The following is a 15,190-nucleotide window of genomic DNA, read 5'->3' on the forward strand; positions in this document are numbered from 1 at the left end:
CTCTGATGGGTCTGTTACCAGTGGCCCCACAGTATCTCTGTTGTCATTCCAAGAACACAGACCAAAATAATCAATTGCAGGCCATACAATATGCTTGCCAGTTGTCTCAAGCAGACAAGTGACAAAGTTGGAGGCACCACTCGATGAGCCTGGCAAGTGCCCAGCAATTCTGTTAAGATGGTTTTCTTGAATCTGGCCTGGTGGACAGATTTTAGGAGGCCACCCTAGTTGTGAACTGGGATCTCTGAGAGGTTAGCCAAATCCAATCAAGGTAGCAATGGAGAGCCGTCGAGGCTTATTCTCAGGTGAGTGAGGTTAGAAGTCTTCAATGAGTTCACACAGTATGGCACATAATTCAATTTAGACAGTATATATAGAACATTGTTATTTATTATAGGCCTTTGGACACATAAAAACTGTATTTAATGGGCAGTATTATCACACAATAGTCTGATACAAAGATATACATTCACCAAAAGTCATAAATGCATTAAAAATCACGTATTCAGGAAAACAGGTAAGTAGTTTAAATGTATTTGTATTTATTAAGAGCCTCCGCCAAGATGCTGTATAAATAGCAAAATGCGGTCCAAAATAATTAACTTATGAATTCAATAACAATCATTGTGAGAAACAGTATTTAGGAGGGTGACCAAGCAGAGAGAAGATGAGCCTTAAGGTGCGAACAAAATATGTGAAGGGAGAGGGGAGCATGGATGTCAAGTGTTAAAGCATTCCAGTATTTCCAGTTAGAAGAGAAAAAGAATGTAAATGTGAGGGAGCTCAAGGAGCTTTAGAATATGAAGATGTTGAGAGCAAAGAGAATGTGAAGGAAAGTAGAGGGAAGCGAGAGAAGCAAGATAGAGGGGAGCAGACCATGATAGCACTTGAAGACAATACAGAGAAAATTAAAGAGAAGACGAGAGTCATAGGGGAGAAAAGTGAGAAGAGAGGGCATAATTGAAGAGTAGGAAGTGAAAAAAACAGAGGAAGACTAATTGCTGAATTGAAAACTGAGCATGGAGGAGTGAGGTGCGAGAAAGGAAAGCCAAAGAGCAGGGCAGAGGAGCAGTCAAGATGAGAAAGGATGGAAGTAATGAGAAGTTTAGCAGGCATGAAAGGATAGATAAGGACATATTTTGCAGATTTTGAGAAGAAGAAAGCGGCAAGTGCGGGCAGTCAAAGATCTATGACAAAGGTTAAAATTTGGGTTAGAGATGACACTGAGGTTGCAGCCAGAGGTGGAGAATGGGAAGACAGAAGGGGGAAAGAGGAGACCTGAGGTGAGTGGGAGGGGAGTGGGAGAAACAGGTGAAGTTTAGCGATTGAGGTGAAGTAAGCGGGTAGAAAGACAGGGGCAGAAGACAAGTGAGATGATGAGTGAGCTTGATCATGATTGTTGATGAAATGAAAGGTAGATACACATAGAGCAATGAGTGAATGGGTGCACATGGCGCAAACAGGATGTAAGATAGCCATTGAATTTGACACACTTCTATTAGGACGCCCAAGGAGATGGAAATAAGATGATGTGGCAAGGGAGACTTCATGCGGTGCATATAGTGAATGCTGGAACCCAGCCACAAGTAAATTCCCTAACTTAAGCAGTCCAACCCCTTCGACGAAGGGGGCCTTGTGCCCAAAATTCACAAGAGCCACAATATTTCTTCCCTGAAGGGCGGCCCTGCAGGTAATTTGCAATTCACTTGTGTTAGTGATAATTCAAAGAAATTTTACTAAGGTAAGTAAATGTTTTCTTATTTTTCAGTTTACTACCCCCAGGTTTGATGACCAAGGTGAGTGGAATGGAACGCAGGAGACAAAGGGACTTGTTCCCTATGTCATCCTATGAAGTATTGGGGGGGACAGATACACTGTTTACGTACCCCCCCGACTACGATTTCCCAAGATGCCATTGTGGATCGTGTGAGGGTCGCTGGGGGCTCAATCTTCCGCCCTTGGTTATGTGACTGATGCCAATGAGTTGTGGTTCGAGGATTCTTCCAGTCGGGTACAACTGCAAATGCGACCTCTGGTGATGAAGAAATGTAGGGAACACTGATGCAGACCTCCTTAGGACACTTCACAGGTTGGTGAAAGACATGTTCCAGTGACTGTCTCCACACACAAGTGCCCTTCCAGCAGTGGTCACAGAAACTGCTCCAGGACAGTATCCCCTGATGATGGGATGCTGAAACTCGGATAGAATGTGACTTGTGGCATGTGCTGGCGACCACCAAAGTTCTTGGATTGAACACAAAACAGTGGCTCTTGTGGCGAGGTAGTCCACAGAAAAACCGCACTTCTGGAGAGGTAGCCCACAAGAGAGGTGGGGAGTTCAGTGACACTTCTGACGGCTCAGAAGGTCAGGGTCCTTGAGAAGGTGTTGAGACTAGTTTGTCCCACTAGTCCAAGGGCTGAAGCACCGCTCTGGGTCTTCGGAGATCAGGTAGCCACAGAGGGCTTCACCGGGCCGGACACAGGAAGGGATGCTGAGCCACTTGAGTCGTCTCTGGATCTTCTTCGAGGGATTCTTGGCTTCAAAGAAATGGCTGCAGAGGTCCTCTTCTTAGACAAAATCTAAGCTGGAAGAAAGTCCAAGCCAACCAATTTTAAGGATTTGCACCATTCTAGCAGGCAGAAGTTGTCCAATCAAGGACAACTACTGGTTTCGCATTTGCCCCACAGCTAGACTTTCTGGCACCCCAGATGTGGAATGGGACTACACAGTACCTCCCCTTTATGAGCCACTCACACACAAATGCATCACAAGCCTGCAAAAGCAGCAGCTTTCCCTGGTGTGTGAATGACCTTAGAAGGGATGTCATGGCCTAGCAAGGCAGAAAGAAGGCCAAACAACAATATGTCCAAAGAACAAGCGGAAAACTTGTGGCACAGCCATTTTAGGACACTAGCCAAGTTTAGAAGCCCTACAAGGTAAACGCGAATGTGCACACTACAAATAATGCAGCAATTGGAAAAATGTTTCTGCTGCCTCCAGCTTGTCTTTAGGCACATATAAAAGCAACAAAAAATCCCAAGTGTAAAGAGCTTGGGTGACACAAAGGTATCCCCATTGTACCGCAATACAAGATGCTGTGTGCAATGTTAAAAAGTACAATAATTCAAAATGGAAACGTTTCCCAGTACTGACAGTCTGAAGGGATTAATCGGTGCCCACCATACAATGAACAAAAGGCAAGGAAGTGAAACTGAAGGCTTTACTTCCCTTCAAAATGTCAGAATAGGTTTGAAAACAAAGCAAAAAGAAAGGCGGTTCATAGAAACTATGAAGGGAAAGTTGCCAAAAAATAAACCTTTCTTAACAAATGCCCTTGTACGAGTCTATGGAAAACAAGATGACAGACCAGCCCCATATAGGCTCAGTCTGCGGCGCCTGACAGAACCAGGGAAACCAATCTATCACACTTGAAATATTGAAATGCTTGCCCACCCGCAAATTCCTGAAGTGGAATAATGGCATGCACATGCCCCACATTAACCCAGGCACAGGTGAAGGGGTGAGGAAAGACGCATATAAAAATAGACAGAGAAACAGTTGGCATGTGGAAGTTTGGAGTAGCAGAGCTGTGAGCATTGGAGATGAGTCGTTAAAGGTGGAGATGAATATTAAGGTGGAGTGGAGTGAGCAAGAGTGCAAGGAGGAGGATAACATCAACTAGGAGGGGATGAGGGTGGAGGAAGTGAAATGGAGAGGGAGATAATGCGTCTGGGGAGTGATGGAGGAGAGGAAGCAGTAGGCAAGAGTAAACAAATTATTTGACATCCCTTAGCGGTGCAGGGACAGTGGCAACCAGCAAACAAGACAACACCAATTTATCTTTTGTCTGAGAAATTTGGAGATGAAAAGAGTATGGGGCAGAACGTTGAAGTGGTTGGATGACAACCAGCTCGAGGCAAGTGGGCATGCTCAGCATTTTGCCCATAGGCATGCGTGAGCATAAACCCGGTCGGGGGTGAAGTAAGTCTGGCTTGGGTGGTTGCAGGTTCAGGACCCGGAAACAGAGAGGGTAGCCATAACCCCACCCGGTACCTAGAGGCCCAACATACCACCTCTCAAAGAGACTCTTGGGAACTAACTTACAAAAAGCCTTGAGCTCCAACAAGATTGCCAGAAATACATTGAAGATGCTACTCTAACTGTGGTCTACCAAGAGAGGCCACTTGCCCACCCCCACCTAATTTCACAGAGCAACTATGTGTTAAAGACTGTGAGCGACACAGTGGATTGAACTGGGCAATGACTATCTTTATCAGACACCCCTATGTTGAAAGGTAAAACCGGCTGACTCGTTAACTTGTCTCACATTTTGATATACTTTCCATGAAAGAATTGATTGCCAGAGCAGTCCCGAGAGGTGACAGAGAAACCCTTTTGTCAGACAAAACAAATTGAGGGTTTCAGGAAACCTTACGACAACTTGTCTTGGAAACTATTGTTTGTCTGGAAGAGAGTCCAAGGGATTCCTGGAAAGGACTTGATAGCCCACTATCCTGCCCAAAGAAGAATTTACCTACTGGCTTACAAAGGCAAAATGGCTGCTCAGCCATGCACCTTTCGGGGAGGGGGAAGGTTGATAGGCAGATGTACCCCCCCTGTGTCACTCGTGAATGATGTTGCTTTTTGTATTTTCCCATCCCCAGTGATTGTGAACTCTGAATATAGACCATGTCTTTAAAACGTATCTTCATGTGGTATGGTGTTTCCCAATGTTTTTATGACGGGACTATAATACTGACCTCCTATTCAAAGTGTAACCTCTTTATTCCACCACAATGTGCGGACATCAGTCAATCTAAATTGTTGTATGTGTTTAGGAAAAGGAAAAAAACAAATGGAGCAAAACTCTCTTAACCAAAAATACATTTCTATTAAAAAATACAAGTCAACAAACAGTCTGGATTTGCACGGGTAGGTATAGATGGTAGGGGTAGGAAGTGGAACTCTTTCTGAAAGGATGTGACCACCACTTCACGAAAACAATAGGAAGGAGTAGAAAATAAGCAAGCAGTTTTATTTTTTTCTATCTGGAACATAGGAGTTGAGAGCAAACTATAGCTTAAAAACCATCCATACTCCAACTGACTATCCCATTTCCTTCACATTCCCCATTCTCTAGTGGTGTTCCTTCCCAGCAGGGATAGAACACCCGTCTCCTTTAATAAAGTAAAACAACCCCAAAACCAAAAACCTAAACAAATTTAAAGTAGACAGGCATGTGGGTGACTGGGATCTGTGACCAGACACACTCAGAAAACCTAGAGGCTAGGCTTATTGAGGAAGTAGCTGGGCAGAAAAATAAAACTATAAGGCATACATGTGTAACTGAAATGTCGGAATGAGTTCAAGTGCTGTGCAACAACTGAAAGTTCAGGGCAGCAAAACAATATACGTTGGCTTCCCATCTGCTTGTCAAGGTTCATTTTGTGTGGTGGTAAACTAGTCCCAAGCGGACAGTCTTTCCAATTTATAATACACAAAGTGTCTACCATTTCAGATACTCCTGTCCCCTGCACACCAATATAACTGCACATACAGTCAATAGTTTATAAAATATCAGATTCTTCAATTCGAACATGTAAATCAAAACACACAGTTCTCAATTTGCATATTTCAGGGCATATCTTATTCCTACACAATAAATCATGTTCTTTACAAAACACAATATATCTCCAAATCAAGGTGAAGGAACGCGTTCTGGGGGGGTGAACTCTTCTTCCGGAGCAAAAATTCATAAAAAACCTATATAATACAACCATTCGAGGGGATTGGGTCCTCCGACGTATTCCATATCTATGACAGTAATCGCCACAGCTGTGCTGCTTCGGAAAATCTTTCTGCGTCCTGGGTCGATGACATCGATACGCCCCCCTCGAGGACCTCCTCTGACAGCCTACATCACTGGATGTTATAAGTAGGACGCACAACGACCGTAGCCTCAGTTCCGTTTTTTCCGCGAACGTGTTCGCTTCGGAGATCTCGGTGCGTGTTGACTCTTTGGAGTTTCTGTTCTTTCGTTTCTTCGAACCTGTTCCTTTGTGATGTTCAAGTCCTATCGTGATGTCTTACTCTTCTTCCACCCCGCGTCCGGGGTTCAAGAAGTGCGGGGACTGCGGGTCCAAGATGTTGGTGACGGACTCGCACAACGCCTGCCTCTGGTGCCTCGGCAAGGCCCATGACACGGATGATTGCGTCGACTGCCAGTCGCTTACGTCCAAAGCCTTGCGGGAGCGCAAGAAGAAACTGTCGGTCGGTAAGGTGTCCAAGCCCTGGAAGTCGAGGTCCGTGGGGCTTTCGACGAACGATTCGAGGGACATCTCTCCGTATCGTCGTCAGAAGTCCAATGGGTCTTGGTCCCGGAGTGGGTCCCGCCACTCCTCTGCCTCTTCCAGGCACACCGGGAAGCGCTGTTATCGGTCGCCTTCCCCGTCCTCATCTGAGGACTCCTCCCGTTGGCGGGTCGCTTATCCCACCAAGCATGCGACGCCGGAGGAATGGGCTTCCTTCGGTAAGAAGATGCAAGCGATTCTCGAATCGCAGGGCACTGGTCCGTCCGCGCCTCCGAGTGGGGTCGGTCGTGATCAGACGAGAGACACCGCTCGTACGCCTTCGGGCTCGGGTGGTCAGCACGATTCGCGGGAACGGTCCCGCTCGGACAAGGGGAATCGTTCTCGTAATGCCCGTTCCAGGTCCCGGTTGTTAGGGAGAATTCTCTTATAAGGCTAATTTCCCAAACCTAGTGAGTCCCCCAGCAGCTTTGCTGGTTTTATGGGGTTTGTGTTTTCCTCCTGCTAAGAGTGAGACTCTTTTCCTCCCACTCTTAGGCATGATTTGAGTGTCTTTGACTCTGTGTGTGCTTATGGGCTATGGGGTTTTCTTTCTACTCCATAGGGTATCATCTATGTTTTTGTGTGTGTGTTACACAGCACCCTCAGTGCAGTAACACGGGGGTGTCATAGTGACCCCCAAACATAGATTCCATACCCTGGGACTGACTACTGTCTCCCAGGGCATGTAAAGTCACCATTGACTTTACTGGTCCTAAATTGTGAACAGAACCAGTACAAACCATCATATTGTGGAAGTACTGGCAGGGGTTAATTATATTGCCCCTGGGTCTGTTTTCAAGGGGGCACTGTCCAGTCCCCCCTGGCCGAGTTTCTGGCTGGTGGCAGTGGTTACCACGCGAAATATTCCACCGGAATATTCTCTATGGGATTTTCCCATTGATTTTAAACGCACCACTTTTTGGTGCAATGTTAAAGATACCGCCGGTTTATTTATTTAATATTAAATCCCCGGTTGTGTCTTTTTGCCAGAACTCTTTTCTAAAATGGCGTTTGTGTCCGTCTCTGTAACTCTGACCAAGGTCGATCCCTTTGTTCCACTATTTTGGCAGTCTTCTCCACAGAAGCCCTCCAAATGGTGCCAATCTGTCTGAGTTCCACAGGAGGGGTGGAGGGGGGAATTGGCACCCTGCACTGCATTGCCTCGGCAACCCAGGTTTTACTGTACTCTGATTGGCCCAGTGGTGAGCCACCCGGCTCACCACTTAGCATGTGTGATTGACAGCTTTACTGATTAATGGGGGGTTTTCTGCATAAAAGCAAGGCGTTTGGGACTGGAACTTCAGAAGTCGCCACAAGACCTAAGAATCCAAAGAGGGAAGAAGCTGAGCCATCTGCAACGACGAAACCACCGGTGAAGCCCTGCTGCAACTACCTCACCACTTTCCCGACGACAAGAGAAGATCTTCTGCTGGACGAGTCTTCTTCCTCTGAGCTGGTGGGACCAACCAATTCGCCCTTTTCGCCTTCCAAAGACGTCTCTTGGTCGAATCGCCCGTGCCAAGCACCCCGGCGGCCAGATAGCCAAGCTTCACCACTTTGACCGCAAATAAAAGGAATGCTCCTTTTATTGACTAACTCCGCGGCTTGCCCTGTGCAGTGCAACGACTCCACGTTTCCTCCTCGACGAGATCCTCTCTTCCCCTGGTCGAAACAACGAACTGCAACCACTGCCAGGATCAACTGCCACTGCTGGAGCTTCCTCTCTGTTTAAGGTACTGTGTCCTGCCTGGCCTCCCTTTCTTCGGTTTGCCCAAGGTGACCCTTAAATCCTTGGCTTGCCAACTAGGTTGGCCCCAGACCTCTTAACTTTACCTTCTTGAATCGCCCCAACCTCTTTTGAACATTCTGCAAAGACTTCTAGTGAATTTTTAAACCGTGTGATCCTGAGCACATTTCACTTTGCTCCCTCTTAAGTGGGCCTGGCCTATGAACTTTGGCTCTATAGTCTATACTGCCTTTATTCCCTTGTTGAGAACTCCTAAAAGTGTTGGGACCTTTTTTATTTCTATGCTCTGCCTTTTTCTCTCCCTTTAACTGAACTATTGGAGTGCCATCAGGTTATGCGCTCACCTCTGTTTAACAAATCGTGGTGTTCTAATTCTGACTTGTCTAATAGTTATTAAGGGAGGTGTGTATACGTTACCTAACTGTGTTTTAACTTGTTTTTGATTTAGAGTGCTAGTATATTGCCTAAAGTGTGTTTTAAATAAATAATTATATACTTTTTATACAAAGCTCTGGTCAGTGTTTGTTCGCTCTACTGTGTATTTAGCCCTATTGTGTATACTCTATATACTGCCCTACTCTTCTTGAGGGAAGTCTGACTGCTCAGCCACAGCTACCAGGTAAATCTGGGTGGTGCAGACTTCTACCAATTGGGTTTACTGCTTACTCCTGTAGTCTTAATCTTTTTGCAGTGTTCCCCAAGGGAACTGCACAGGATTCTGCCTACACCGGTCCTCGACGCGCTCGGGCCCGTGTGCACCTGTGAAGTCTTCGAAGAAGACGTCGACACCGGTGGCACCAAGGTCGTAGACGGACTCTCTCGAGGCTCTGCCTCTTAGGAAGTCGTCGACGCCACCGGCGCCCAGGCTGTCGAAGGACACGCTTGGGGCTCCACCCTCGAGGCCTATGTCGAAGCCGTCGATGTTGTCAGCTCCGCTCTCGACATCGACGCCATTGCGCTCGACGCCCTCGGCGCCTTTCGAGGCTGTGGTGTCTGAGGTACCCCGTGGCACGGGGGAACCCCCTAGAAAGGCTCTGGCCAAGGTCAAGCATGGCTTTGTTCCCCATTCTGTGCCCTCTTTCCGCCCTCTTGAGTACATTTCGCAGGTGGATGAGGGCTCTGATGATGGCATGGTTCCTGATACGGTGCCATATGAGATTCTCTCGGGCCATAGCCAGTTTGAGGACCTGAATAAATCCCTGCACGACGCCAGCGGTCTGGACACCTCTCCGGAGGAGGAGTTTTGTAGGCCGGAGCCTGGCACCCATGCCGACTCCTCGTACCGGCGCCTTATGTCTAGCGTCACCGAGTACTTGGGGTGGTCTGCTCCCCAAGGGGATTTTCTTCAGGATGACCTCACGGATATCCTCGACCAAGGTCCACTAACTGACCCGGTACTGCCGTTCCATATGGCTCTACAGAGGAGGGTGGCGGCGGCTTGGACTGCTCCAGAGAGTCTCCTGGCAGTGGGGAAGTCTTTGCCGGGAAAATACCGCCCAGCCAGTAGCGACCCCTGCTACTTGACCAAGCACCCCAATCCGGAGAGTTTGGTGGTGCAGGCAGCTACGGCCCCAGCAAAGCAGGCTTTGTATCCTACCATCCCTCCTGATGGGGACGACAAGCGTTTTGATGGTTGGGCAAAGAAAGTGTTTTTTTCAGAGGGTATGGCTCTTCAGGTGGCCAACTCCGTATGTGCCTTGTCGCGTTTCACGCATACTCTGTGGAACTGTTTCCTTTTTCCTTAGCGGCTGAACATATTCCCGAAGGGGACGAACGGGATGGTTTTCTTGCTATGGTCCAGCATGGCAAGGATGCCATGTGTGAGGCCGTTCAGTCGGGTTTGGACATGGCAGATTGCATCAGCCGGTCCATGGAGGCGAGCACCGTAATACGCAGGTTTGCGTGGTTGCGGAATTCGGGGTTTGCTCCTGATGTGCAGGCCCGGCGCCTCAACATGCCCTTTGACGGTGAACATCTTTTTGGCAGCAAGGCTGACGAGAGCCTTGAAAGGTTGCAGACCTCCAAAGCTGCAGCAAAGTCGTTGGGCGCTGCAGTTCGCCAACCTCTGCCTTTTCGTCCTAGGGGACAGCAATGGAAGGTTATTCTTCCGGCATTTTATCCTCCTCCGCATCCTGGTAAGGAAGAGGAGAGGCTCCATAGACTCGATCCTAGGAGAGCTTTAAGCTTTTATATTTCACGCATGTCTCGGGTCAGAGCGGACGATCAACTCTTCATTGGTTACGCTGGAAAGCATTTGGGACAAGCTGTGACTAAGCAGACTTTGTCTCGCTGGATTATTCTGGCAATTTCTGAATGTTACCGCTTGGCGGGTAAGGACCCACCGGTCGGCTTATGGGCCCATTCTACCAGGGGTATGGCTGCCTCTACTGCCGTACAGAGGTGTGTTCCTATTCGTAACATCTGTGATGCGGCCACCTGGGCTTCGGGCCATACTTTTGTACGTTACTACTCCCTCTGTTCCATCCGTGGGCAGGATCTGGCCTTTGGCAAGGCGGTCCTTTGCTCCGCAATTTGATTGGGCATTCTAAATTTCTGTATTCTAAATTCGTTTCCCACCTCCTTGCATTGGTACTGCTTTGGGAGTCTGTCATAGATATGGAATACGTCGGAGGACCCAATCCCCTCGAAGAACAAGTTACTCTCTTACCTGGTAACGTTCTTTCGATGGGATGGTCCGACGACGTATTCCATATCGCTCCCTCCCTTCCCTGCTACAGAATTTCTTATGCGATTGCAGCTTACGTTTCCGCAAGGCTTTGTGTGGTCAGACTGGCAGAAGACTGGTGCCCCACGTTCTGGGAAAAAAACTACAACTGGGGCTACAGGCGTCGTGCGTCCTACTTATAACATCCAGTGACGTCGGCCGTCGGAGGAGGTCCTTGAGGGCGGCATATCGACATCATCGATGCAGGACGCAGACACCGAAAGATTTTCCGAAGCAGCACAGCTGTGGTGATTACTGTCATAGATATGGAATACGTCGACGGACCATCCCATCGAAAGAACGTTACCAGGTAAGAGAGTAACTTGTTCTTTTAGTCCCCATATTAATACATTGCATAGGTACTACAAAGATGTTCCAGGGGATTTGGTCCTCCAACATATTCCATATCTATGACTGGTAATCACCACAGCTGTGCTGCTTCGGAAAATTTTCGGCTCCTGTGTCGATGACGTCGATACGCTGTCCTCAAGGGCCTCGGTCGAGCTGACGTCACCGGATGTTATAAGTAGGACGCATGACGCCCGTAGCCTCAGTTCCGTTTTTTCCGCGAACGTGTTAGCTTCGGAGATCTCGGCGCGCCTCAGTTCATCTGAGTTCTATTCGTTTGGTTCTTCGAACCTGTTTGTTTGTGAAGATTTCCATGATGTCTTCGTCTTCTTCTACCCCGCGGCCGGGTTTCAAGAAGTGTTGGGACTGCGGTTCCAAGATGTCGCTGACGGACCCGCACAACAACGACTGCCTCTGGTGCCTCAGTGAGGACCACGGCACGGACGATTGTGACGATTGCCAGTCGTTAACTTCGAAGCCCTTGCGGGAGCGTAAGAAGAAGTGTTTTGTCTGTAAGGTGGCCAAGCCCCGGAAGTCGGAATCCGCTGGGCTTTCGACTGACGATTCGAGGGGTGACTCTCTGCATCGTCGGCGTAAGTCCGGGGGGGGGTCTCGGTCCCGGAGTGGGTCCCGCCATTCCTCTGCCTCTTCGAGGCACTCACGGAAGCGCGGTCACCGGTTGCCTTCCCCGTCCGAGGACTCCGCCCGTCGGCGGGTTGCTTGTCCCAACAAGCATTCCTCTCCTGTGGAATGGGATTCATTTCGGCAGGAGATGATGGTGATTTTTCAGTCGCAGGGCTCCGAGCCATCGAAAGACGCCAGCCGTGACTGTGCTAGAGCCACCACTCGCACGCCTTCGGGCTCGGATGGTCGGCGCGATCATCGAGCACCTTCGAGGTCTTGATCGGACAAGGTGGATCGCTCTAGACATGCCCGCTCCAGGTCCCGGCCCTCAAGACCATCGGAGCCTGTGAGGTCTTCGAAGAAGACACCGACGCCTTTGGCGCCGAAGTCGTCGAGGGACTGTCTCGAGGCTCCGCCCTCGAGGACTGTGTCGAAGCCGTTGGCACCGCGCTCGACGTTGACACCGATTCCACCGACGCCTTTCGAGGCTGCTTTGTCGGAGGTACCCTGTGGCAGTGGAACCCCCTAGAAAGGCTCTGGCCAAGTCGAAAAATGTCTTTGTCCCTTTTTCTGTGCCCCCCTTCCAGCCTCTGGATTATATTTCTGAGGTGGAAGAAGGGTGTGAGGAAGAAGTTTTAGTTCCTGATGAGGTACCTGATGAGATTTTATCTTGTCATAGCCAGATTGAAGACCTGCGTCATTCGCTGCGCAACGCCAGTGGTCTGGACACATCTCCGGAGGTTGAGTTCGGTAGGCCTGAGCCTGGCACGCACGCCGAGTCCTCGTACCGGTGCCTTATGTCAAGGGTAACGGAATACTTGGGGTGGTCTGCGCCACCAGTGGATTTTCTGCAGGATGACCTGACGGATATCCTTGACCAAGGTCCACCAACTGACCCGATAATGCCATTCCATATAGCATTGCAAAGAAGGGTGGCAGCGGCTTGGACTGCTCTGGAGAGTCTCCCGGCAGTGAGCAAGTCTTTGCCGAAGAAATATCGTCCAGCCAGTAGCGACCCCAGCTACTTGACTACGCACCCCACTCCGGAGAGTTTGGTGGCGCAGGCGGCTACGGCCCCTGCCAAACAGGCGTTGTACCCTACCATCCCTCCTGATAGGGACGACAAGCATTTTGATGGCTGGGCGAAGAAAGTCTTTTCTTCAGGGGGTATGGCTTTACAGGCAGCCTACTCCGTGTGTGCCTTAGCACATTTCACTCATACTCTGTGGAATTATCTCGTTGGTGGCTGAACATATTCCCGAAGGGGAGGAACTGGATGGCTTTCTTGCTCTTGTTCAGGATGGCAAGGATGCCATGTGTGAATCTGTTCGGTCGGGTCTGGACATGGCAGATTACGTCAGCCGGTCCATGGCGGCGAGCACCGTAATGCGCAGATTTGCGTGGTTGCGGAAGTCAGGGTTTGCTCCTGATGTACAAGCCCGGCTTCTCAACATGCCCTTTGATGGTGAACATCTTTTTGGCAGCAAGGCTGACGAGAGCCTTGAGAGGTTGCAGACCTCCAAAGCTGCAGCGAAATCTTTGAGCGCTGCAGTTCGCCAACCACAGCAATGGAGGGGAGGTTCCTTTCAATATTACTCATCCTTTGGTAGATCGAGAGGAGCTGCAAGTCAAAGGGGCCACCATCGGAGTACCAGAGGTGGAAAGCAAGGTACTGGAGGTGCCCAAGGCCGCTCAGGCAGTTGCCTCTTAGCCCTCAGGCATTGCCGCAGCCACTTCAGCTCCGTCATGAGGCCATGTCCCATGGTTCACCAGTTGGGGGAAGGCTGGCGCAGCATCTGGTAGAATGGCGTGCCATTACTTCAGATGTGTGGGTTCTGGAGATCATAGCCCATGGCTACTGTCTTTCTTTCCGGCAGAGGCCTCACGACAATCCACCAGGGAATCTCTCTTTGAAGAGTCCGGATCCTCTCCTTGCGCAGGAAATCAAAGCCATGCTGGAGAAAGGCGCCAGAGAACTGGTGCCTGTAGCGGAGAGGAACAAGGGATGGTATTCCCCTTATTTTTTTATTTCGAAGAAAGACGGGGGCGGGGGGTTGAGACCCATCATGGACTTGAGTGGTTTGAACAAGCTCCTCAGGAAGGACAAGTTCAAGATTGTTACTCTCTCTCAAGTCCTCCAGGCCCTTCAACTTCAGGACTGGTTGGTGTCTCTCGACCTCAAGGACGCTTACTTTCATGTGCCGATCCATCCCAAGCACAAGAAGTACTTGAGGTTCGTGGTTGGCGACTTGCACTTTCAGTTTCGGGTCCTGCCGTTCGGATTGACCTCCGCCCTGAGGGTCTTCACCAAGCTTGTGGTGGTGGCGGCAGTGTATCTCAGGAAAGGGGGGATTCATGTCTACCCCTACCTGGACGATTGGTTGATCAGGACGCGCTCTCCCAAGCAAGTCCTGGATCATCTGTCCATCACCTGCCACTCCCTTCACAAGCTGGGCTTCTCTCTCAACTTAAAGAAGTCCCACTTGACTCCAACCCAGCGGCTCCAGTACATCGCAGCTGTTCTCGACACATCCCTGGGGCAGTGATTCCCTCCCCAGGTGAGGGCTCATCACATTCCGCAGATGGTGCACAAGTTTCAACATGCCCAGAGTCTCCCTACGTTCGAGTTCTTGAGGTTGCTCGGCCTCATGGCATCCTGCATTTGTCTGGTGCCAGAGGCCAGGTTGCGGATGAGATCTCTGCAATGGGCTCTCAAGATGCAGTGGTCACAGTCCTCTGGCAGGATGTCGGACCCCGTTCAGTTGCCACCCTCGGTCGTCCAGGATCTTCTATGGTGGGCCGTCGAAGGCAATCTGATGAAGGGGGCTCCGTTTTGGCTACCCTGGCCGGAGTTGACGATTGTGACGGACGCATCCCTCACGGGATGGGGAGCTCATGCCAACGAGTTGACAGTCGACGGTCGTTGGTGTCCGTTGGAGTCCAGACTCCATATCAATCTGTTGGAACTGAGGGCCGTCAGGCTTGCCCTGAAGGCTTTTCTGCCGACTGAGCGGGGGAAGAAGGACCAGTATCACGTGTGCCTATATATGAGAAAGTGGGAAAGGCTTTGAGGTAGCTACTAGACACCAATAATCTCAAAAATGTGACCCTGTAAGCATACCTGTACAAACAGGCAAACGTTTAAATGCTGTGAAGGTACAAATGTGCCAACCCTTCCATCAAGGAGGATCCACAGTGTCTATGGAATCAGTCGTCACGATAATGATGCGTCGTCCGTCGTTTTCCCAAAACAATATCCAAATTACCTAAAGATAAATATAGATATTGAATATCTTAGCGATTATGTCCACACTCAGTCTCGCTCGGTAATGAATTAACTACAACGAATGATGTTGTACAACTTCCACTTATGTATAATTCAACAGTACTTCAAC

At 49.4% G+C, this 15,190-nt stretch overlaps 1 protein-coding gene across 1 annotated transcript in view; it reads left to right on the forward strand.

The window, feature by feature from the left end:
* Window positions 1-15,190, forward strand: part of PRSS16 (serine protease 16) — a 422,739-nt gene that overhangs the window by 324,604 nt on the left and 82,945 nt on the right. The gene's annotated exons all lie outside the window — the stretch shown is intronic.

Source organism: Ambystoma mexicanum, chromosome 2p (genome assembly GCF_040938575.1).
Source record: "Ambystoma mexicanum isolate Mex_15411 chromosome 2p, UKY_AmexF1_1, whole genome shotgun sequence".
Classification (NCBI taxonomy): Eukaryota; Metazoa; Chordata; class Amphibia; order Caudata; family Ambystomatidae; genus Ambystoma; species Ambystoma mexicanum.